The sequence below is a fragment of the Siphateles boraxobius genome, unplaced genomic scaffold (assembly GCF_051911475.1).
Source record: "Siphateles boraxobius isolate OS27281-9 unplaced genomic scaffold, OSU_SipBor_1 13, whole genome shotgun sequence".
Lineage (NCBI taxonomy): Eukaryota > Metazoa > Chordata > Actinopteri > Cypriniformes > Leuciscidae > Siphateles > Siphateles boraxobius.
Genome location: NW_027508733.1, coordinates 31,770,257 through 31,792,979, shown reverse-complemented (window position 1 = coordinate 31,792,979; position 22,723 = coordinate 31,770,257). Strand labels below are relative to the sequence as shown.

The 22,723-nt window shown below is 37.8% G+C and overlaps 1 long non-coding RNA gene, 6 other non-coding genes and 4 pseudogenes across 7 annotated transcripts; 10 read left to right on the top strand and 1 right to left on the bottom strand.

Annotated features, from left to right (window-relative positions):
* Positions 1 to 3,770: 3,770 nt before the first annotated feature.
* On the bottom strand, positions 3,771 to 4,309 carry LOC143735651 (uncharacterized). Its single transcript, XR_013203278.1, has 3 exons — positions 4,225 to 4,309; positions 4,049 to 4,111; positions 3,771 to 3,965 (listed from the first exon to the last, which is right to left on the bottom strand). It is a non-coding gene; the product is annotated as an uncharacterized LOC143735651 (long non-coding RNA).
* A 13,120-nt stretch (positions 4,310 to 17,429) lies between these two features.
* On the top strand, positions 17,430 to 17,546 carry LOC143736418 (5S ribosomal RNA; annotated as a pseudogene).
* Positions 17,547 to 17,816: 270 nt separating this feature from the next.
* LOC143736395 (5S ribosomal RNA) lies at positions 17,817 to 17,935 on the top strand. Its single transcript, XR_013203426.1, has one exon. It is a non-coding gene; the product is annotated as a 5S ribosomal RNA (ribosomal RNA).
* Positions 17,936 to 18,217: 282 nt separating this feature from the next.
* LOC143736402 (5S ribosomal RNA) lies at positions 18,218 to 18,336 on the top strand. Its single transcript, XR_013203435.1, has one exon. It is a non-coding gene; the product is annotated as a 5S ribosomal RNA (ribosomal RNA).
* A 372-nt stretch (positions 18,337 to 18,708) lies between these two features.
* Positions 18,709 to 18,827, top strand: LOC143736407 (5S ribosomal RNA). Its single transcript, XR_013203441.1, has one exon. It is a non-coding gene; the product is annotated as a 5S ribosomal RNA (ribosomal RNA).
* Positions 18,828 to 19,409: 582 nt separating this feature from the next.
* Positions 19,410 to 19,518, top strand: LOC143736416 (5S ribosomal RNA; annotated as a pseudogene).
* A 582-nt stretch (positions 19,519 to 20,100) lies between these two features.
* Positions 20,101 to 20,209, top strand: LOC143736411 (5S ribosomal RNA; annotated as a pseudogene).
* A 379-nt stretch (positions 20,210 to 20,588) lies between these two features.
* On the top strand, positions 20,589 to 20,707 carry LOC143736406 (5S ribosomal RNA). Its single transcript, XR_013203439.1, has one exon. It is a non-coding gene; the product is annotated as a 5S ribosomal RNA (ribosomal RNA).
* Positions 20,708 to 21,713: 1,006 nt separating this feature from the next.
* LOC143736410 (5S ribosomal RNA) lies at positions 21,714 to 21,831 on the top strand (annotated as a pseudogene).
* Positions 21,832 to 22,001: 170 nt separating this feature from the next.
* LOC143736401 (5S ribosomal RNA) lies at positions 22,002 to 22,120 on the top strand. The gene has a single exon (XR_013203433.1). It is a non-coding gene; the product is annotated as a 5S ribosomal RNA (ribosomal RNA).
* A 373-nt stretch (positions 22,121 to 22,493) lies between these two features.
* Positions 22,494 to 22,612, top strand: LOC143736422 (5S ribosomal RNA). Its single transcript, XR_013203444.1, has one exon. It is a non-coding gene; the product is annotated as a 5S ribosomal RNA (ribosomal RNA).
* Positions 22,613 to 22,723: the final 111 nt, after the last annotated feature.

Here is a 22,723-nt window from a genome sequence, read left to right as displayed (position 1 = left end):
CTGCATTGCTTTTAAACCTAATTACTGTTTCTAATAGGATTGAGCGCCTCTGGCGTGATGTCAGAACCATGGTGACTAACAAGTACTCAGAGACACTGCACTCCCTAGAGGCAGAAGGATTGCTTGACTTATCAGTGGTCGAGGACATTTTCAGTGTGCACTACACTTTTCTCCAAAGACTTCAGGGAGACTTGGTCACATTTTCAAGCCTGGAATCATCATCCACTCTCCTCAGAGGGCAATCGAAGTCCAGAGCAACTGTGGCAGATTGGAATGATGCACACAAATATTGATCAATCAGAGAGATACGAGGTATGATGACCCTTCTATAGTTTCTGTCACCACAATGCTGTTTATGTATTACTCTTAGTGGATTTTTGACTATGCACTTTACTGCTATACCTTCAGGACATGGAAGAGCCAGATCTAGATTGGGACATAGCAGCTTCTTATGATGCCTGTGAAGATTTTGGAGTCGTTGTTCCTGAATTTGAATCCCCTTTGTGTTCAGATTGGTTGAGGGCTCTCGAACACCTGCTGAATTCTACTGGTCCTAATATCACTATTAAAGAATTGTATTTGCTTTGTCGGGAGTTTGTTTCAACAAATATGTTGTAATTAAAAAAAACACACCAAGCAAGCATAAAGACTTTTAAAGACTGCATAGCGATTTTATTTTGCATAGAAGCTTACCGTATATTGATATAAATCATTTTCATTTCTGTAACAATTTAGCAGCAATCTTTGCTGCATTTTTTGCAATACATGTCAATGATAAACAAAAATAAAACAACTACATTTAAAGCTGCAAAAGCTACTGCATCCCAATTCTTTTAAAATACTAACACTATAACAGTAACGAAGAGAACACAGTAAAGGGAATAAACACTATATTAGGAATCATTTCATGAACGACCGAATTCTCTGCTATTGTTCACAGCCTGCCTCATAATGCCGAGGTACTCGGTGTAAGTCCCTAGGTGGCGTGTAGGCAAGGTCACAGTACAGGAACATGCATTTACAATATAATGGGAACATGCATTTACAAGAGGGTAGCATAAATTGTGCTCACCATATCGTAGCTGACAGTCATGATCAAATTCTATGTGTATTTTAAAATTTTCTCTTTGTGCAGAAGTAATGGGAACATGTCCCTGACCAGTAAGCCACTGCATGAAGCTGCTGACGGTGATTTGGTCTTGTTCTGCGTCTTCTTTAGTGCAGTCCTCTGTTCCATCTACCTGTTCGTTGTCATCCTCACCTCTGCTCTTGCCATCACTGCTCCCTTCTACTGCAAGAAAATCACAATCATTTCTGTGTCTGCTCCTTTACTTGTATTTACAATACCCGTATTCAAAAATGTTTCCTCTGTCTTCAAGGCTTTGAATGAAGTCCTGCAAGTAGTTCACAATTCTTGATTCCCTCTGACGCTTTACTGAACCCACCTCACTTAAAATGGGTGATAAGGCCATCGTGAGAAAATCTGCATCAGGCTGCAAAGAACAACCTTTTATTAGACAACTCAAAAGCCATTATAAAAAAAATTGCAAGTAACAACACCTACTTTTATAAAATGGCCAGGAACAAATAAAGGCTGAAATAAAGGCGGATTTTGTTTCACAATTTCATGGAGGCCATAGAGCTCCAATCCTTTGCACATCTGCTGTAGCATTGGTAGGATTCGCACAGAAGAATGCAGGACAACAGCACTGCATATAAGAGTACATCCAGGAAAAAAGTAAGTGTACAAAAAAATAAATAAACTTGTGTTCATGAAAGTTTATAAAAGTGGTTGGTTCAAACAAAAGAGAGAGTATAGAACATTAACCCTTGTGTAGCAAATTAAAAAAGTTACACAAAGTTTTTGTCCAAATTATGGACAAAAATGCCACTGTCAGAAAAAATTTGGAGCTTGGAAGCACAGACTTAAGGTTGGACTCATTTTAAAGAAGACCTGTGGCAGATAATTGTTGAATTATGTGTAAATAATCTAAACAAGTCATGTTCCAAATTTGAGGTTGAGATCTCAAAAAATTAGCTTTTGGTAAGATTTTGTTTGGGCGCAGTAACAGACATTGGATGCCATGCAGCAAAACTCCACTGGTGAAAACAGTGGTTGGATTTGGGATTTGCAGTAGAGTTTTTCCCTCTCAAATATTACAAGCACACAGACAATTTTTTTTTATTACACACATACAAACCACAATCTGACATCCACACTAACATAACCACACAATTATTTATAGCTGCACAATTTATCCACAATATGGCTCTATAATATGCAGAGGCAGAAAACAGGAATAAAGTGAGTATATTCTTTATAGGCCAAACATGCGAAAATGGTGCCACCTGGTAAAAAAAAAAGAGAAACAAAAGGATTCCTTGCCAACTAAATGACAGCCTATTTGGAAATATTTAATCATTTTATAGTTAAATCGCCCGAGATTAAAAATTGCAGTTTTAATGGCCTTCAATGGAGACATTTTTGTCCAAAATGTTCTGAGTGGAACTATTCTGTGTACCTAGTACAAAAAATTTTTTTTTTTAAGGAAATGGGGGTGAAAATTAAATAGTAAAATTCCAATAAAAATACACACCAGTGCCCAAAATTATGCAGCTGGCATTAAAAGGCAAAATTATCAACAAAAAAACTGAAAAAGACCAAAATGTCCATAAGGATTCACAAGGGTTAAATTAAAGTAAAAACTGGGTTTATACTTTTACTGAATCTCCATCAGATTGGAAAAAAGCATTTTTTAAAAAATATTTTACAGACATCACCCACAGGTATGTCTAGTTGAAGAAATATTATAAACAAAGCTTGAAAATGTTACATTGATTATAGAAATTATTACTTTTTCATGGCTGGAAATTACACTTTTGAAATTCATCAAATTAACTACTTTTACAGTACCAGAAACCCTGTAAAAATCAGGGGAAGTAGGTCTATGCTTATTATAAGGTTACAAAAATCGAACCCTAATGGGTGGATTCGGAAGAAAAAAAAGTTGTAGAGAGCCAGATTGAAAGAGAAGTACAAAACATCACAGAATCACATACAGTATACTACACCTGACAATGTCTTCCTTTCTCTCACACGTTAGAGGTCCAGTGTACCCACATGCTACAATTCCTTCAGAAAGGTCAAGCAAGGCTGTAATGTCTCAGTTACAGGTCTCAATCTAAAGAAATAAAAAAATACTTTTATGTGTAATTTGGTTTGACTATCGCGTATCGCCAAAATATACACAAATATATTAATTCATAATTTTGGTTGTAGAGTGGAATTAGAAAACCTTAGCAATAAGATCTAGCAGGTCTGCATCTGTGACATCAGCCTTTGACAGCTGATCTTTATTGATCTCCCCAGAAGAGATGAAATTGTACATCCACTCCATGAAAAAGTTGGGTGGAGGGCCATCTTGTGTAATGCTAACAGCCATTATTTCACCAACTGTCCTAAAGTACAACAGGGCAGTTCATAAATTGGCAAAAAGGCATTAAATGAAAAACTCCAGTATAGAATACTAATAAACATACCTGAAATTGTCATTCTGAAATTCTGTAATGGAATACTTCAGATTTTTCCCAGAATTCCCTCCCTCGAAGAATTTTGCTTCAATCCCGGCCATCATTTCTGTGGAAAATTTGTATCATCAGTATTAATATACAAAGGAACTGAAGTAAGTTAAGAAAATGGTGACTATATTTTATAAAACTGCATAAATATATGCTGCATCTAAGGAAGACAAAACATACCTGTCAGGAATTCTTTCATAAGAGCACCACTGTCTATCCCTGGCTCTCCAATGAAAGTAACTCTGAGGGGATTCTTCGGAGAGGACTTCTTCTGCCGCTTCTATTGTGTCAAGCCTCGGTTGAACATGTCCTCCCTTGTAACGCAGACGCTGAAAATGGTTGTAGGGTCTATTGCCTCTTTAAGTTTGCTGACTAATTCTGTAAGGCTTGAGAAAAAGAAAACATAAAGATGCATTATTTAGTTTTTGGCCCTGGTAAAAAAGATACTATAACTTAAACTTAAATTCACCTGTTTTGCTTGTCTTGCTTTTGTTCTGTAATGTCCAAAACTGTGTTTGGTCTATCTTGAATTCTGAAAGTAAGAATACAATTTAGCTGAATATTACTACCACACACAAAAACAAATAACGGTAAAGATTGTAGGTTAAAGCAATAATTGCATGAAAACACAATAAAAATAGTAACCTTTCCCCATAGGTACTTGCATGTACTTCAATGAAGTCTTCTGAATACATGGCAGAACACACGGGACAAGGTACCTTACAAACAAATGCAGGGAAACACTTTTAAAGTGCAAAAAAAAAAAAAAAAAAAAAATCATTATCAAGTCATACCTTTAACAACAAATTAACCTGAAAATGAATCTGAAAAAAAATTTTCTTTTATATACTCATTACATACCATTTCCTTCTATGAAACTACACTAAATAGTCCTGCATGCATTGGTCTTACCTTGACATCAATCACTGCTGAAGAAGAATCCAACTCATCCCCTAACTGTGGATGTAAACAAATGTAAAAGATATGATTCAATTTGAGAAATCACTTCATAATTTTTCGTTTAAATGACTCCTTACATTCCCACTAAAACTATCAATTCTTGAGGAAGTAGAGGTCACTTCTAGGGTCTTTTCATGTAAATCACAGTTGTCAGACATGGTTGCATTAATAAGTTTTTTACCAATTAAAAAAGTAGTAGACTTACAGTCAATCTTTGAGTTGTGTCTGATGTGTTAATCATGTTAAATCAATTATTAAGGGGGAATTATATATTATTCAGAAGTTAAACTGGTATATGCATGACACTGAACAACCTACACTGGCATGATCATCCTTCACTTGTGTGGAAATGGAAGGCAACTCTGAATCAGACAGCGAGTAATCTCTAGGCTCCTGTAACAAATGAAATGTTAATTTTAAAATTTTGGCAATTTTAAATTTTACTTCATATTTTGAAAACGAAAGTGAAATGAAATGAAGTGAATGAAAACATTACTTAAAAAAAATGAAATTGACTTTACTGATTCACAATCACGGATGTCGATACACATGTCTGTCTCGCAATCCTGGATGTGCACAGCGAGCAGCTGAACAGGCATATCTGTGAAACATTTAGCGCATCGTGCTTTCGGCATTTTCTCAAACTCTTTTGCAGAGTATGGTAAAGGAGAGATGTCTAGAGTATCCTGTAGAGGCATGATACACAGTACAGACAGCCCTTTCCTCCTGCAGTTTTGATGAGATAGGACCCTGTGTATCCCTCAGCTTCCGGAGCAACAATGTTCAGCTTTCGCTGACCTGATCCACCTGAGTGAAAAAGATCAGAAGCCATTATCAGCTATTTATATCAAATAAATGTTTCAGAAATTAATGAATATTCTATTTCACTCTAAGATTGACAGCCAATGTAAACAAACAACGGCAAACTAATTTTGTGAATACTTTTAAAACTGTCTTACTTTTAGCAGAGATGCCACTTAAAGTAACAAACCAGTTACTGTAGATGTACAGATGTGTAAAGTTGGAGTCGCAATAGATATTAATCAAATATCAACCAAGTTATCTTACCAACAGCTTTATAGGGCATCCAGGCTCCCTTCAATGAGTCCATTTTTTATACATCTCCAACAATAGTTTAGATATCTGGAGGAATTAAACACTTCAAGCTGTATTAAAAAAAGACTGGCTTAATGAACAGTAATTTAAAAAAGGGTCCCTTTATATGTAAAACTTGAAGTGCCAGACGTCAGAGTGGTCAGCATCCTCTGGGATGGCAATAGTCCTCCGTCCTAATCCAGCCTGTAGAAGTAACATCTCATCCGAGGTTTTTGGGGTCTTGTCAACACTTTTATTCAGCAGGAAAAACTGGATTGGCGTTGACCTGGCAGGCCTTTTTTTAGGAGTAGGGATACTCCTGTCTTTTCGTCCCTTGAACAGACCAGGGAATGCTCTGAGAGGAAAAACTGATATGTCAATGATGTAATATTCAATCAATCTCATTCACTCATCTAAACTGCCCATAACAGGACAGTTATAACTTTTAACAGTTTAGGAAGTTATGCTTGAGACTTATGCCTAAGGTTTGCTTTATGCTACTTGAGGATTGCTACTGTAGGTATTTTTACAATGTCATACGTCTTAATGTTACATCTTTAAATTACATATATTATTATTCGTCTACCAATACTTTGTTAGCACATATTTAAAATGTCAGACAGAACGTTCTTATAATGTGAACTATAAAATTTGATTATTTGATAGATCCAAACCTGGCCATACTCTGGTCCACTGAATTCCCTGATGCAACAACACTAAGGGTCCGCTGTGGTCTCAATGCAAACTGCACCCTGTTACCAGGGTTTGCCTGACCCTGTATCATCCTGCCTGCTGTGACCTGCTCTCTCTGAACCTGCCCTTCATCTGTTGAAACCATTCAAAACTGTGTACAAAACTGAAGGCTTTGTGTCTTTACTACTCAAAGCAATATTATTATGGCTAATGGTAATCATTAAATTTCAATGTAAGACAGGTGTGCAATGTTTAATTCAATGAAGTGACACACAACACAATTAACTTACCCATCTGTGATGGTGAGCTTGACTCACTAGATAGGGCACTGCGTAAAAGGGTCACAACATGCCTGGCAGCATTCTGCAACTCAGCCTAATGTAAATTAATAGAGAAAGCATCATTAGCCCCAACTTTGAGAACAAAGTAGCAAGAAAACCACATGTATAGTCCAACATAGTATTGTAATTATTCCACTGTTAATCTATTAAAAAAGTACTGGAAACAAGAAGTTTCTTGTTACTAGTCTATTTATTTGCTTTATGATAAAGAATCAATGCACTAAATTTGCAAATATGTCAGATACATTTTTTTTACAACTACTACATACATAAAGCATAGTAATATTATGATTGTTGTGGTTAGCTGCGAGCTAGTTAGTTAACTGGCTTCATAGAATACTGAACAGAAATCGTGTCTTATTATAGTCAGCTAATCTGCACCTTTACAATGTTTTCAAACAAGTAATAAAAAACATAACGTGTCAAAAAATAACATTTTAATTTGGAAATCACCTCTCTTTGATTATCCATCTTTCTTGCCGAATGTTGATGTTATTAACAGTTCTCTGGGTCGTGCCTTTGCCACTCTTGATTGAAAATCATAGGCGTCCAATCACAACTGACTTCCGGAAAAGGGGAAGTAACCAATGACATTTGATGTTATAAAACAGTAAGCCCCGCCCCTCAACTACCAAAAACAAAAGTGTTCGAGCGAGCAAAAGCAGCAGGCGAGAGCAGATCAAGCGCGAGAGCGTGGGAGATGATCATGCACGCGCGCGCGAGGGCTTGTATTGCGTGCAGAGGAGATGTCATGCGCGCGCGCAGGGTTTGAATGAGCTCGCGAGTTCCCGTTTCCTCGCGTGTAGATCTGTTATCTTCTCGCGAAAGTCAATTACCGCGCGCGCCAGCATCAGTTGTGCGCTCGGTTATTATTGGCATTGATTTGCCGCCATATTAAACTTTGTACACAACAAAACCTCAGGCAGAGTTGCAGAACCCAAGGGCACAAGCACCATCATACAACATACTCAACCACAGCAACCACAACCATCAACACATCAACAACCACAACAACAACAACACATCACACCACAACAACAACACAGTAATTGAAGCATGTTTGATGGCAGATGACATTCAGTCAGAGTCCTCATCAGAAGAGCTGAAATCAGAGTATATAGTATCAAGTTCTATGTCTTCTTCTTCCAACTCCATCTCCAGGTGTGAGTTATCATTCAGGATAGTGTTGTAATGGCCCTTGACTAAAATCATTTCTGCTTTCAGTTTGCTGAGCCTCTTATGAACCAGACACTGCAGTCCTTTTTGGGCATCCTCAGAGAGGTCAACAAGAGAGGCTGCAAAAACATAACGATAAATCAATAATGAAGTCAATAACATTTGTTAGTGTGCACATGCATTCTAGACTGCCTAGTTAATTGCTGTAATCACGGAAATGGGAATCTACACCAAACATACTCAATCCTGCAAAACTGTATTTAGGTGAAAGTGTATATTGCAGTTATTGCAGACACTTCTATCCAAATAAACAGTTACACAGACATAGATATGCTTACAGTTTGAAGAAAGGGCTCCCAGTGTCAAGTATTGTGCCTTTAGTGCTATCCAGTGTTGCAGCATTTCCTTACAGAGGATTACTTCTTCCTCCTTCAGGCGTTGCACAGCCATAAACTTATCTAATACCTTCCTTTTGGTGTGAAGGTCTGCAAAAGGTGAAAGTGGAGTTATGTATAGAACATGTTTATATTTATAATTTATTTTTCCAGGTGAGTCCCATTGAGATATTACATCTACTTTTCAAAGGAGTCTTGTGCAATGTGATTGATGTCTAGATAGACAATATCAAGATTGGATTTCGACATTTCTGCGACATAGGTCTAAGGTTTACATGAGGATGGAAACCCTGATAGAAACCAATATTGCACAATGAGGCAGAACGTAAATGTTTTTCTTTATAAAAAAAAGAAAAAAGAGAGAGAACTTACTTTCACTTTGCCAAGGCCACGTGTCAGTCTGGATAATGCCATCAGTGGACACAATTTGTCCAGATGGTTCAGCCAGATGATTGTACTCGGCAATAGCTGCTGCCAGGCGTTTTTTGTCATTTTAAAATGACTCTTCGTATCTTATGTCGCCTCTTGTTGCTATCTGAAAAAAAAAGTGTCACAGAATATTCGTTTTTTAAAATTGATTCAGATTTCACGCGTATTGCCATAGATAAACTGTCGGGACAAGGCTCCATTAGCTGCATAGGTACAGTGTACATTTTCTAAAAGGTCACAGTGTGTATGGTTAGGAACTGAAATATTAGAATTGAGTAGAATTAATAAGAACCTAAATATAGGTGTATGTAACTGAAATACCTGTTTGTTTGTAAAGGTTTAGGCTGCGTACTTTGACGAGGACAGCCAGCTCCTCTATCCGTGCCTGTAGTGCACCAAGGCTACCATCACTTTGATCAGTTTCTAAATTAGAATTATATTACTCAGTATATGCATGAAATGACAATCCCTCAAATACAATTAGCAAGTAATTTAAAGGAGAAATCTGGCCAATTTCTAAATGGATCTTGATCGTAGCCAAGTACCGTTGATAGGAATTACTCGACCAAAATCGGTGCTACTGAACTGGAGAAGCTGTAGCTAATGGCCAGTGCTCCCAGTAAGCTACAATGCTAGGTAAGAATCGGCCATTTTGCACAGTAATTTTCAGCACACATTGCCCTCTTTAGAAGGTGAGCAATAATCAATTAAATGATACAGCAAAAACATTTTTGCAGTTGGCTTAGCAATGCAACTCCAGGAATGTTGATAAGCACATTGATATACAGTGTGTGCTACAATGCTGAAATTTAGAATAATTAGTTGTCAATGTGCAGGGTTCTATGATGAAAGTTTTTAAATAGGCAAACTTACCCTCTGCCCACTTCTGCACATCAGCCACCCACAGCTGCACTGTGTCATCATCAATGCCAAGCTCCTTTTTCGCAGCATTCAGGCTGTCCAGATCTTCTTTGAGTATCCTTACAGTCTAATATTAGAAAAAACAACAACAACTACAAAAACAATCAATCAATCCCATTTGTATGAAAAGAATGGCTTCATTGACACTTCAGTTCAAAAAGCGGGCATTCCAGGGTTCTCAGGATGCTTAGAACACATCAATGTTATCTGGCAACGAATTCAATCAGCTAAAAAGGAGAGTAAGGAGCTCCATGTGACATTCCTGGATTTGGCTAATGCATATGGTTCAGTGCCACATGAGCTGCTTTGGGAAGCATTTGATTTTTTCAGAGTACCAATGTCAATAACAAATTTAGTGAAAGCCTATTTTGGAGATTTGCAATTTAGTTTCTCAACTCCAAAATTCAGCACCGCATGGCAATGCTTAAGAGGTTGGAATAATGGCAGGATGCACCATTTCTCCACTGGCTTTTACCATGGCAATGGAAGTAATCATTAGGGCATCAAGATGGGTAGTAGGAGGACACCGCTTGGCTTCTGGGATGCGACTACCACCAATCAGAGCATACATGGATGACATGACAACCATGACTACAACAGTAGCCTGCACTAATCGGTTATTGGGGAAGTTAACAGATAATATTGAATGGTCACGAATGCCATTTAAGCCCTCTAAATCAAGGAGCATCTCGATAGTTAAAGGAAAGGTAGTAGATAAAACATTCTTCATTACTGGTGAGGCAATACCAACAGTTTCTGAGAAGCCAGCGAAGAGTCTTGGGAGATGGTATGATGGGGATCTAAAGGACACAGTTCGAGTGGGAGAAGTTAGACGACAAGCAGTGGAAGGGTTGAAGAGCATAAACAGCTGTGCCCTACCAGGCAAACTAAAACTCTGGTGCTTTCAGTTTGGTCTACTGCCAAGGTTGCTGTGGCCACTAACTGTGTACAAGGTTTCTTTGACAACAGTGGATAAGCTGGAAGCGTTAATAAGTTCATACATCAGGAAATGGTTGGGAGTTCCACGCTGCCTCAGTAGAGTGGGACTTTATAGTAAAGGAGTATTGCAGCTGCCAGTCTCTGCTTTAACCGAGGAGTTTAAGTGTCCCAAGGTCAGACTGGAAATGACTTTAGCAGAGTCACGCGACAAATGTGTAAGGGAGGCAGCCCCTGTGGTAAAAACTGGTAGAAAGTGGTCAGCAAAGAAATCTGTAGTAGAGGCAAAGGCTGACCTTTGTTTTTTAAATTGGGGATATCGTGGGACAGGTACAGCATGGAAGAGGGGGTTTTGGGCTCAGTTTAGCTCCTCTTAAATGGCACAAGGCAGGCCCAGCTCAAAGGAGGAAGCTGGTAGTCAACGAGGTGCGAAAGCAGGAGGAGAGGATGAGGTGCATAAAGGCCATTTCCCAGGCCAAGCAGGGAGAGTGGATGAGATGGGAGAGTGTGGAACAATGCAAAATGGGCTGGCAAGACCTTTGGTCAATGGAAGAGAGTAGGATTAGTTTCCTTATTAGGTCAACATATGATGTTCTCCCATTACCGCAGAACCTAAACCTCTGGGTAGGAGAGGATCCCTCTTGTCCTTTGTGTTCATCACCTGCCACATTAAGGCACATTTTGACAGGATGTAAGCTGGCTCTTAGCCAAGGTCAGTTTACTTGGCGCCATGACCAAGTATTGCGATGTTTGGCTTTAGCATTGGAAGGCAAGCGTAATATGACCAATAAGTTGCCGCCTGTTCTAGCAAAACATTACACGCAGAAGACAATATTCCTCCGCCCAGGCGAGCAACCACCAAGAAAAGGTGCTAACACCAATTTTCGCCCAGGACAACTGGAAGCTGCTAGGGACTGGAAGATGCTGGCTGATCTTGATCAACGGCTTATTTTTCCACCTGAGATTGCCACCACTAACCTACGGCCAGATATTGTTGTGTGGTCTGGATCATCACGCATTGTTCAACTGATAGAGTTAACAGTGCCATGGGAGGATGCGGTAGATGAGGCATATGAGAGGAAGAAACTGCGGTATGCTCATCTGGCCACTGAAGCAGAACAGCGAGGATGGAGGGTCCAGGTTTATCCAGTGGAAGTCTACAACCCGGTTCCTCAGAGACGTCGGATTCAGTGGCCAAGAGTTGCGTCGCACAGTAAAGAACTTATCTGAAGCAGCAGAAAGGAGCAGCAACTGGCTGTGGTTGAGACGGAAAGATTCTAGCTGGCTGTGTACAGGCCGCCATGCTACGGTTTCGTAGAATTCTTGAAAACTTGAAGAGTCTGTTGGTTTATTTGTATAGGTTGTATAGTATTTACAGACATTACGTTCCTGTGTATAATGCGTGAATGACGGGTGGTTGGGCAGATATTGTGTTTTGCGGTAGGTGGTATGCCATATGGAACCGCTGCCACTGAAACTGCATATTAATGCACCAGTGGGGCTCGACACCTTAGTCAAACGGGTTGGCGCGTATGGTTGGGTTGCGGAGAGATTGTGAGATTGTGGTTAGGTCTCAGCAGCAGGAGGGATGTAGAGGTCAGTAAGCTGGGCTGAGTTGGGTGGGGGACGAGGGGGGTGACTCTGGGACGCCAGAGTCACTGTCGAGCCCTCTTGAGGTGTCGTGGGCTAGTCGACGAAACACTGAGGACGGAAGGTGCCCACTTGAAGACCCTAGAGATGTCCCCTACTCAGCTCAATCCAGACGGTTGTCATGGGGGGACCGCACTGTGGTTGCAGCCGTTTGTGTGTGCTGACGCGTGTTAACACTAGACAGAATATATATATATACACACCACCGCAACAACTTGCTGTGTTAGCCTCAAAATGTATTATTATTATTACTATTTTCTTCACTATTATTGTGTTCAATTTTCAACATTTAAATTAAGCACTTTTTCAAAAAGTGCTTTTTCAAAAAATTTCAAAAGTTAAATTAAGCACTTTGGGCTGAACTTTAAGCACTTAATTAAGCACTTTGAGCTGCATTATGTGAATGAAAGGTGCTATACAAATAAAACTTATATATATATATGTGTGTGTGTGTGTGTGTGTGTGTGTGTGTGTGTGTGTGTGTGTGTGTGTGTGTGTGTGTGTGTGTGTGTGTGTGTGTGTGTGTGTGTGTGTGTGTGTGTGTGTGTGTGTGTGTGTGTGTGTGTGTGTTTTTAGACACGTACCTTCGGTGAAGCTGACACTGACATCAGTTGGTACATCACATTGGGAATGCACTGTCCCTAAAAAAAGAATGCTATTTTTTTAAGCAGGAGGCAAAGAGTTGCAGACAATATAATTTAAAAGACAACAAAAAGACTGTTTATACATTATATTGACTATTGTTCAGAAAATTAAATAATCTGACGGTTTTAAATTGTCTTTCACAGACTATTTACTGTAAAGAACATGTAAGCAGTCGTAACATCAACTTCAAGTATATGCTTTTTGCAAAATTGAAATTGTTTCCTTTACCTGGACACTGCTGTCGCTTTGCGGGGCCGGGGTGTGCTGAAAATAACAATGGTGTTGCATTATATTTCCTTGTGGAAATTGTTTGGTAAACATTTCAAAAGGGGCAAGAGGAGTAGTAATACTGACCAGATGGCTTTTTCCTAAATGGCCTTTGAGGAATACGATTTCCTTGCCCATCTCTCTTCCTCCAATGGACTGGCGCTGGTTTTTGTTTCCTCTGTGCTTCATTCTACTCAATTTAACAAGATGTAAAATGCAACACTCCATATAGCCTAATGTGTAAATGAATGTTTGTGTAGGCTAATATTTTTTTAGAAGGTTTAAATGTTTGAAACTGTAGTAACATGCAGTGTCCAATTTCACTAGAAACAACTTGGCTTAATGGTGGTTTAGCTGCACTTCAGTTTAAAAATAAAAAGCATGATTTTTAACAATAACCCACATCTAAATCCTGCAGAAGTTTATCGGTGTCCTGAAGATCATCCTCCAACTCCAAATCATCCAATTGCTCCATTTTTCAAACACACTGAAAAGGAGAGAATTTTGACAGTCCATGTCAGTGAAATAAATAGAAACATACAATCTAATCTTTATAATCATCTTGGATTATTATGTGAATAAGATCAGTGTTCACTAGTATCTTTGCTGCAGGGTAGGCTACAAGATGTGAAGATGGGGATTATGGAAGTAATAAACAGTCAAAGCACCTGTAGCCTATGCCTTAGAGAAATATGTAGACATCCCAACACTGAAGATTGAAATACGGCTTTAGGTCAATTTATTTAATATCTGGCCTATAAGGCCTAGTGTATTGCTTGTAGGCTAACGTAACGTAACGTAACGTACTGCGGGAATGCGCGAAGTTTTGAACAGAACGCTTGTCCGAAGCACCGTTCTGTCGCCTGTTTCACAGTCTTTGTTGGCTGAACGACAAATATGACACAATAGCAAGGCTTATTTAACCTATTCATTGTATACAGAGAGCAATCAATGCTACCCGACAGTCGGACACTGATAACAAGCGAAGTTAGCCATGAGCGTCCAATATTTCAGTCGATAAGGTTTACTTCTGAGTTGGTTAAAGGGTCATTCTACAGAAACGTCCACTTTTGGTATGGCAAGATGTCTTAAAATGTATTTCTTTTTCTAACATTTAAGCTAATGCCACATTATTAGATTACCCGTTGCCTTTATGAATACGCATAAATGACAGCTTAATGATTTTTTATATTTTTTGTGCATTTATTTAAAGACCGCATCTACCATTTTTTTTGTCACTGGTGTTACCTTACTTCTTTGGCAATACTAAATGTTTTTATGAAATATTATTTCTAATTTTTTTCAGCACATGTAGTCAGAGTTACCAAAAAATAATAATAATGCAACAAATAAGGAGATTATGTTTTATTTATTTGAATCAGGTTTGTTAAAAGTGTGCTTGAATGAGGTTAGTTCGTTTCCGCAACCTTGTATTTGCTATAACAATGAAAATATTTGAAAACCAGTTAAAATCAAGTAATGATGCAATCCTTTAAATCTTAACTTTTGAGTGTAGCAGAATTAAATGGATGTAAAATTATTATCATGTCACATGTGGCATTGTATTTAATGTGACAGAAAAAAAAGACTATCATTATTCTTCAACTATAATTAAGTAGATGAGACTAAATTGTTACATTTGGCATATAATCTAAATGAATAGCTTTGAATAAAGTTTATCTAGAAATGGGAGTCACTGGTGTTACCCATAAGAAAGGTGACACCAGTGACAATTTTCATGAAAAATTTATTTTACAAAATGGCTGCTGCAAGGTATCAAACCACATGTTGTCAATCATGGTATACTAACTAAATTAAGTAGTATAATCCATTTGTATTCTTGTTTTTTTCAATTACCTAACAATAAAGTAGGTCATACCAGTGACTTCAACTAAAAGCTTCATATGAAATCAGAGATAAATGAGAATATTTCTGATAACTGAAAAGAGACAGAGGATTTACTATGGGCTTTTCTTCATAGATATTCAGGAAATTGGACGAAGGAAGTCAATTGATGTCATCAGTGTGATTTTTATTTCAAAATAAGTGATTTTTGTTTAACAGTAACACCAGTGACACAACTCCAGGGGACCACTACTTTCATTATAAATTTTATAATATTTATTCTGCATTTAGTTTTTTTATGTCATTTACATAATATATTAAGTCAAGTCAAGTCAAATATATTTATATAGCGCTTTTCACAATACAGATTGTATCAAAGCTGCTTCACAGTATCAATCAAAACAACTTAACAGTGTTTGTTTATTACTGGAAAAAGACATCCAAGTTTGGTAGAGCTGATCAGTGGTATGATGGGTCATTTAATTTGAATATTAGATAGTTATGTATACATTATTGTATTTTAAATTGTGTAAAAACATCTTATTGACCTCAAAATAAAGCATTTTCCCTCTGTACATGACTGTGGGGACGAGCACTTCTGTGGTGCTTGGAATTTTACAGAATTAATAAAAAATTTAATATTGCCACTTGATGGCTCAAGAAGGTGTAATTGTTCAAATAACATATTGTTTTATTTTAAAATGTAAAGAAATTGTAATTCTAAGGTGTTTTTTGTGTGTGTGTGTAATATTTCTGTAAAGGCTAGGGACAGAAAAATGGACATTTCCGTAGAATGACCCTAAGCGTTTCAAACAAACGCCCTGGGTGACATGTGCGTGTTGAAAATGCCCAATAATAATAAACCCTTTTATTTAAATGAACCCATAAGTTAATTCTATTTGGAGTTGCATTCTGTATAGAGCTGCATAAATGCCATTTAGGAACAGGAGGCAGATGCAAACATTATAGCAATTTGCTCTGGATTTAATTTTTATTATTAAAATGTTTCGTTTTTATGACACTAATTCCAAGTAGGGAGTTAAATAAAATAAAATGCTGTAAACAGCTTCAACAGTTAACATGACCATAACATGAGCATGTATGTCTATATTAACATTTTCACTTACCTGAATCAGAAAAGTAAACAGAAGATTTAGAGAGTCGAAGAAGACTTCCGGTATGGACTGCGTCAGAGAAGTGACCTGTGACCTTCTGGAATTATGGGATTCTGCTTTCAAAAACTGGAGAAAGCCTTATATTCATCAAATCAAGGCAATTGAAAATTATGATATGCAAGCGTCTGTCTGAGCCGCACCAACTGCGATGTTAATCTAAACAATAAAAACTGGAGGGAAAAAAAAATATATGTTTATATTTGTAGGATGAAATTTATAGGACGAAACTTCATGATCAGTTTCAATGAACCTACTTCATATTTTATTTATATTATATTATTTATTATATTATTATTTATAATGTATATTATTTATAATTTATACATATTATTTATATTTTTCATTTTCAAATATTTAATTACTGAAAGCGTCTTTATTTTCTGGCCAAATGCGTGCTTAAATACGTAGATGGATTCGCATTTGCTTGAAAGTCAGGTGCGTCTCTGACACACGCAAAGGGTGGGTGTTGAAAATGGACACTATGCTCCTCTCAAAAGATAAATAATGGAAAGCAATGACCGCCTATAATAATCATGGAGCAAACTACATCATGAAGCTATACTACAGGCTAATTTAAAACTAAACGAAATTTTTGCCTTACGCACGCTACTGTTGCTGAAAGCGTCTGATAGCACCCAATTGGATTGGCTATATAAGCCCAAGCGCGTCCTGTAAAACGCGGGTGGCTGCATTTGAATGAGCGTCTCTGACACACGATAAAGGGTCTGTGTTGAATTCGGCCAATATACTCCTGCGGGCAATTAAGGGATGATGGAACCTATATTGTGGTGTTATTAGTTAGGATACCTAGTCACGTTTTAATTGAGTAGGCTACCACAGGCTAATTTAAAAGTAAACGAAATTGTAGCCTACGCACGCTACTGATGCTGAAAGCGTCTGATATCATGCACTTGGATTGGCTATATAAGCCCAAGCGCGTCCTGTAAAACGCGGGTGGGTTGCATTGGAGGTGGTTAAGCCGAGCGTCTCTCACAGACGATAAGGGTGTTGAATATGGCAAATAGACTCCTCCTGAAAGATAAATAATGGAAAACAGTGACCTCCTATAGGTGTAGTAGGCAATCCTAATCATAAGCAAACATACGTCGTTGTTGCTGAAAACGTCTTTAGTCTGTGCAGTCGGTCAATGTCGAGGTGAATTGAGGACTGGCGAAGCCCTGAGCGTGTAATAACATCGCGGATGGTTTTACATTGAAGTTGGTTGAAAGCCATGTGCGTGTCATGTGTACGCAACAGGGTGCTATATAAGTGGGCAGAAATTGCCTAAGGACGTGACAAAACGGCCTTATATGACACCCTGAGATGAGAACCGGTTGCTTGGTCACGCCCGATCTCATCTGATCTCGGAAGCTAAGCAGGGTCACGCCTGGTTAATACTTGGATGGGAGACCGCCTGGGAATACCAGGTGCTGTAAGCTTTTTTGATTTAAAAAAAAAGTCCCTGAGCTTCTTCAGAAAGCCTTTAAAAGACTCTGAGATTCTTCAGAAAACATGAAAGAGTTTGAGTTTTTTCAAAAGTTCTTCTTAGTTTAAAAAAAAAGAGTCACTCAGTTTCTTCAAAAAGCCTGAACAAGTCTCTGAGATTCTTCAGAAAGCCTGAAAGAGTTTGAGTTTTTTCAAAAATTCTTCTTAGTTTTCTTCATTAATGGTCTAACCTTTTAAATAGGCCAATTTTGGCAGCAGTTTTCGCTTACTGCCATACCACCTTGGTCTCGCCTGATCTCGTCTGATCTCGGAAGCTAAGCAGGGTCGGGCCTGGTTAGTACTTGGATGGGAGACCGCCTGGGAATACCAGGTGCTGTAAGCTTTTTTGATTAAAAAAAAAAAAAAAAAAAGTAGTCCCTGAGCTTCTTCAGAAAGCTTTTAAAAGTCTCTGAGATTCTTCAGAAAGCATGAAAGAGTTTGAGTTTTTACAAAAGTTCTTCATAGTTTAAAAAAAAAGATTCCCTGAGTTTCTTCAAAAAGCCTTTACAAGTCTCTGAGATTCTTCAGAAAGCCTGAAAGAGTTTGAGTTTTTTCAAAAATTCTTCTTAGTTTTCTTCATTAATGGTCTAACCTTTTAAATATCCCAATTTTGGCAGCAGTTTTCGCTTACGGCCATACCACCTTGTTCAGGGCCGATCTCGTCTGATCTCGGAAGCTAAGCAGGGTCGGGCCTGGTTAGTACTTGGATGGGAGACCGCCTGGGAATACCAGGTGCTGTAAGCTTTTTTGATTTAAAAAAACAAGTCCCTGAGCTTCTTCAGAAAGCCTTTAAAAGTCTCTGAGATTCTTCAGAAAGCATGAAAGAGTTGAGTTTTTTCAAAAGTTCTTCTTCGTTTAAAAAAAAGAGTCACTGAGTTTCTTCAAAAAGCCTAAACAAGTCTCTGAGATTCTTCAGAAAGCATGAAAGAGTTTGAGTTTTTTCAAAAGTTCTTCTTAGTTTTAAAAAAAAGAGTCCCTGAGCTTCTTCAGAAAGCCTTTAAAAGTCTCTGAGATTCTTCAGAAAGCCTGAAAGAGTTTGAGTTTTTTCAAAAATTCTTCTGTTTTCTTCATTAATGGTCTAACCTTTTAAATAGCCCAATTTTGGCAGCAGTTTTCTCTTACGTCCATACCACCTTGGTCACGCCCGATCTCGTCTGATCTCGGAAGCTAAGCAGGGTCGGGCCTCGTTAGTACTTGGATGGGAGACCGCCTGGGAATACCAGGTGCTGTAAGCTTTTTGATTAAAAAAAAAAAAAGTAGTCCCTGAGCTTCTTCAGAAAGCCTTTAAAAGTCTCTGAGATTCTTCAGAAAGCATGAAAGAGTTGAGTTTTTTCAAAAGTTCTTCTTAGTTTAAAAAAAAGAGTCACTGAGTTTCTTCAAAAAGCCTGAACAAGTCTCTGAGATTCTTCAGAAAGCATGAAAGTGCTTGAGTTTTTTCAAAAGTTCTTCTTAGTTTAAAAAAAGAGTCCCTGAGCTTCTTCAGAAAGCCTTTAAAAGTCTTTGAGATTCTTCAGAAAGCATGAAAGAGTAGTTTTTTCAAAAGTTCCTCTTAGTTTAAAAAAAAAGTCACTGAATTTCTTCAAAAAGCCTGAACAAGTCTCTGAGATTCTTCAGAAAGCATGAAAGAGTTTGAGTTTTTTCAAAAGTTCTTCTTAGTTTTAAAAAAAGAGAGTCACTGAGTTTCTTCAAAAAGCCTGAACAAGTCTCTGAGATTCTTCAGAAAGCCTGAAAGAGTTTGAGTTTTTTCAAAAATTCTTCTTAGTTTTCTTCATTAATGGTCTAACCTTTTAAATAGCCCAAATTTGGCAGCAGTTTTCACTTACGGCCATACCACCTTGGTCACGTCTGATCTCGGAAGCTAAGCAGGGTCGGGCCTCGTTAGTACTTGGATGGGAGACCGCCTGGGAATACCAGGTGCTGTAAGCTTTTTGATTAAAAAAAAAAAAAGTAGTCCCTGAGCTTCTTCAGAAAGCCTTTAAAAGTCTCTGAGATTCTTCAGAAAGCATGAAAGAGTTGAGTTTTTTCAAAAGTTCTTCTTAGTTTAAAAAAAAGAGTCACTGAGTTTCTTCAAAAAGCCTGAACAAGTCTCTGAGATTCTTCAGAAAGCATGAAAGTGCTTGAGTTTTTTCAAAAGTTCTTCTTAGTTTAAAAAAAGAGTCCCTGAGCTTCTTCAGAAAGCCTTTAAAAGTCTTTGAGATTCTTCAGAAAGCATGAAAGAGTAGTTTTTTCAAAAGTTCCTCTTAGTTTAAAAAAAAAGTCACTGAATTTCTTCAAAAAGCCTGAACAAGTCTCTGAGATTCTTCAGAAAGCATGAAAGAGTTTGAGTTTTTTCAAAAGTTCTTCTTAGTTTTAAAAAAAGAGAGTCACTGAGTTTCTTCAAAAAGCCTGAACAAGTCTCTGAGATTCTTCAGAAAGCCTGAAAGAGTTTGAGTTTTTTCAAAAATTCTTCTTAGTTTTCTTCATTAATGGTCTAACCTTTTAAATAGCCCAAATTTGGCAGCAGTTTTCACTTACGGCCATACCACCTTGGTCACGTCTGATCTCGGAAGCTAAGCAGGGTCGGCCCTGGTTAGTACTTGGATGGGAGACCGCCTGGGAATACCAGGTGCTGTAAGCTTTTTTGATTTAAAAAAAAAAAAAGAGTCCCTGAGCTTCTTCAGAAAGCCTTTAAAAGTCTCTGAGATTCTTCAGAAAGCATGAAAGAGTTGAGTTTTTTCAAAAGTTCTTCTTAGTTTTAAAAAAAAGAGTCACTGAGTTTCTTCAAAAAGCCTGAACAAGTCTCTGAGATTCTTCAGAAAGCATGAAAGTGTTTGAGTTTTTTCAAAAGTTCTTCTTAGTTTAAAAAAAAGTGTCCCTGAGCTTCTTCAGAAAGCCTTTAAAAGTCTCTGAGATTCTTCAGAAAGCCTGAAAGAGTTTGAGTTTTTTCAAAAATTCTTCTTAGTTTTCTTCATTAATGGTCTAACCTTTTAAATAGCCCAATTTTGGCAGCAGGTTTCCCTTACGGCCATACTACCTTGGTCTCGCCCGATCTCCTCTGATCTCGGAAGCTAAGCAGGGTCGGGCCTGGTTAGTACTTGGATGGGAGACCGCATGGGAATACCTGGTGCTGTAAGCTTTTTTGATTTAAAAAAAAAAAAAGAGTCCTTGAGCTTCTTCAGAAAGCCTTAAAACGTCTCTGAGATTCTTCAGAAAGCATGAAAGAGTTGATTTTTTTCAAAAGTTCTTCTTAGTTTAAAAAAAAAAGAGTCACTGAGTTTCTTCAAAAAGCTTGAACAAGTCTCTGAGATTCTTCAGAAAGCATGAAAGAGTTTGAGTTTTTTCAAAGTTCTTCTTAGTTTAAAAAAAAAGAGTCCCTGAGCTTCTTCAGAAAGCCTTTAAAAGTCTCTGAGATTCTTCAGAAAGCATGAAAGAGTTTGAGTTTTTTCAAAAGTTCTTCTTAGTTTAAAAAAAGAGTCCCTGAGCTTCTTCAGAAAGCCTTTAAAAGTCTTTGAGATTCTTCAGAAAGCATGAAAGAGTAGAGTTTTTTCAAAAGTTCTTCTTAGTTTTAAAAAAAAAGAGTCACTGAGTTTCTTCAAAAAGCCTGAACAAGTCTCTGAGATTCTTCAGAAAGCATGAAAGAGTTTTAGTTTTTTCAAAAGTTCTTCTTAGTTTAAAAAAAGAGTCCCTGAGCTTCTTCAGAAAGCCTTTAAAAGTCTTTGAGATTCTTCAGAAAGCATGAAAGAGTAGAGTTTTTTCAAAAGTTCCTCTTAGTTTAAAAAAAAAGTCACTGAATTTCTTCAAAAAGCCTGAACAAGTCTCTGAGATTCTTCAGAAAGCATGAAAGAGTTGAGTTTTTTCAAAAGTTCTTCTTAGTTTAAAAAAAAAAAGAGTCACTGAGTTTCTTCAAAAAGCCTGAACAAGTCTCTGAGATTCTTCAGAAAGCCTGAAAGAGTTTGAGTTTTTTCAAAAGTTCTTCTTAGTTTAAAAAAAAAGAGAGTCACTGAGTTTCTTCAAAAAGCCTGAACAAGTCTCTGAGATCCTTCAGAAAGCCTGAAAGAGTTTGAGTTTTTTCAAAAATTCTTCTTAGTTTTCTTCATTAATGGTCTAACCTTTTAAATAGCCCAATTTTGGCAGCAGTTTTTGCTTACGGCGATACCACCTTGGTTACGCCCGATCTCGTCTGATCTCGGAAGCTAAGCAGGGTCAGGCCTGGTTAGTACTTGGATGGGGACCTCCTGGGAATACCAGTTGCTGTAAGCTTTTTTGATAAAAAAAAAAAAAGTAGTCCCTGACCTTCTTCAGAAAGCCTTTAAAAGTCTCTGAGATTCTTCAGAAAGCCTGAAAGAGTTTGAGTTTTTTCAAAAATTCTTCTTAGTTTTCTTCATTAATGGTCTAACCTTTTAAATAGCCCAATTTTGGCAGCAGTTTTCGCTTACGGCCATACCACCTTGTTCAGGGCCGATCTCGTCTGATCTCGGAAGCTAAGCAGGGTCGGGCCTGGTTAGTACTTGGATGGGAGACCGCCTGGGAATACCAGGTGCTGTAAGCTTTTTTGATTTAAAAAAAACAAGTCCCTGAGCTTCTTCAGAAAGCCTTTAAAAGTCTCTGAGATTCTTCAGAAAGCATGAAAGAGTTGAGTTTTTTCAAAAGTTCTTCTTCGTTTAAAAAAAAGAGTCACTGAGTTTCTTCAAAAAGCCTAAACAAGTCTCTGAGATTCTTCAGAAAACATGAAAGAGTTTGAGTTTTTTCAAAAGTTCTTCTTAGTTTTAAAAAAAAGAGTCCCTGAGCTTCTTCAGAAAGCCTTTAAAAGTCTCTGAGATTCTTCAGAAAGCCTGAAAGAGTTTGAGTTTTTTCAAAAATTCTTCTGTTTTCTTCATTAATGGTCTAACCTTTTAAATAGCCCAATTTTGGCAGCAGTTTTCGCTTACGTCCATACCACCTTGGTCACGCCCGATCTCGTCTGATCTCGGAAGCTAAGCAGGGTCGGGCCTGGTTAGTACTTGGATGGGAGACCGCCTGGGAATACCAGGTGCTGTAAGCTTTTTGATTAAAAAAAAAAAAAGTAGTCCCTGAGCTTCTTCAGAAAGCCTTTAAAAGTCTCTGAGATTCTTCAGAAAGCATGAAAGAGTTGAGTTTTTTCAAAAGTTCTTCT